Consider the following 2,145-nt stretch of genomic DNA (forward strand, 5'->3'; position numbering starts at 1 on the left):
GGTGCAAGTCACGCTTGAAGCATTTGTTTAGCAGAACGTCGCAATCCAAGTGTAACTAGCGCCAACTTTCAAATACGCTTACAAAGAGATATTATGACGTTATTTAACAAAATGTTACATCTTTTACTTACTTTTCTAATGCTTTATGACGTTAATTGCGATTTTATTTGTAGTAATTGTTCTCAACTTCAACTGTAAACCATAAGACGGCCTTCGTCTTTTAACATAAGTAAAGACGGTATTAGCCAATGGGGTAGCAGATAGTAGCCGGTAAAGTAGTAAGGAAGTTTGATATTTCGGTTTGTGATATTGACGTGAAGTTTCGCCGCAGATGAATCGCAAATGCAGTGTTTACCAGATTCATTCTTAAGTGTGATTAGCCAATTTTAGTGAATATTTTATGTGAAGTGTGCAAGAAGAATACGTTAACTGCTAAGTATATGTTCGCCAAAGGAAACGGTTGTAGTTAATTTTCTGAGGCCCATGAAATTTTACATTACCATTCGATGTAAGATTTTGATCTTACGACATTTCTTCAAATAATACCAATTTCATTTCATTTCTCCGTTGGTGCACTTAGAAAAATACTTCTGGGTGCTTCCCATACTTATTACATTTCCTACGCCTCAAGTTTTTATAAATTCTTATATTCCAACGCGGAACCAAATTCCGCATTTCCAGAATTAAACCGTAAGAAAGGAGCGGTTAACTTTATAGTTATTATCATGATGTACAATTGCGATCGCGGATACAATATAGTCAAGGTAAATAAATATTCGTAATTTAACTGTATTGTTACAAAAGCCTTTAACATTAACTCGTCGCAACTCATGGAAATAATCAATTTACAGAATAAATTGTATCTCCACACGAGTAACTGCCTGTCCGTCCGAAGCCCTATCAATGATTTTATATCACTTCAAGGTAAATGAGATATTTATGTCAAATCTTTTCTTCCTATTTTATGACATAATTCCTTAATAAAGGTGGAGTTATATGTATTAGAATATTTCTAACGAGAGATTTCTCTTTAATTTAAAATTCTGAAAGCATTTCCTATTATATCACTACTTTTGATATGTTTTTGAGCAATTTTTAACCAGCTCATGATCACTTTGTTATCAGACCCTTTCCTAGGCAATCTTTTGCTGAAGATGCAGATTCTTACCGAAGGGCCAGATCAAAACCAGTCCTTCAATAGGATTCTGTAACATGACTAAGTTAAACAACCTTCCTTGTCATACAAAAGATAGTTAATCCCCTACACAAGAGTTGAGTGTAAAATCTATGCTGTGATGACTTCAACATACAATCTGTACATGGGGCAAATGAGAAGGAGAATCAAGACAAGGAGGAAAGAACACCAGGCATACTTCAGGAATAACATTCCTTCGTCCCTCTTTGCCAAACACCTGAACAATTGCAGCCATGTAAGTCACTTCTCCCCATCATCCTGCATGCAGAAAAGAAAGGATGCTGCCTGGGCACACTGGAACAGCTGGAATTCCTACAGCGTGCCAATTCTGGAGTAGGTGCTGTAATGAATGAATTTCTATATCCCTCTTGCTCTCCATTACTACATTTCCTAATGACCAATCCTTTAACCCCCACCGGCTAACCAGCCCATTACCAACCCACGTTCCACCAGTCCAATAGTGCTTTCTCCTAGTCTTCTTCTACATGTACACAATACCCTACAAGCCACCTCAAGAGCATGTGGTAGGAAAGGTTAGGACACCACGCGTAAAACCATATGCAAAACCCATTTTAACTTACACGCGCGCAAATGCACATACTAGCAACTAACATATGCATACACCTAAAAATGTTCCAGATGCCAATGAAGCATTTAACCTTGTCTTTGCCTGTAATTTGTTTTTATGTTATTTTTTAATATGTTTTTGTCTAATAATCGTTCACAGGAACAATTCAAGTCACTACCTGATTGCTTCTCTCTCCCTATGTCTGAAATTATGATATCTTCTCTTGGAATCAAATGCCAACTTTAAGACAATAGTCCAAACAAGCCAGGAAGTCAGCAGGCCCTGAGCAAATCCCTGCTCATTTATATGAAACAATGGCCTCAGAAATAGCTCCTTATTTGGAAATAATATTTGATAACTCTCTCAATGACCTAGCCATCTT

This window comes from Hetaerina americana, unplaced genomic scaffold (assembly GCF_022747635.1).
Source record: "Hetaerina americana unplaced genomic scaffold, ioHetAmer1.1.p SCAF_4, whole genome shotgun sequence".
Classification (NCBI taxonomy): Eukaryota; Metazoa; Arthropoda; class Insecta; order Odonata; family Calopterygidae; genus Hetaerina; species Hetaerina americana.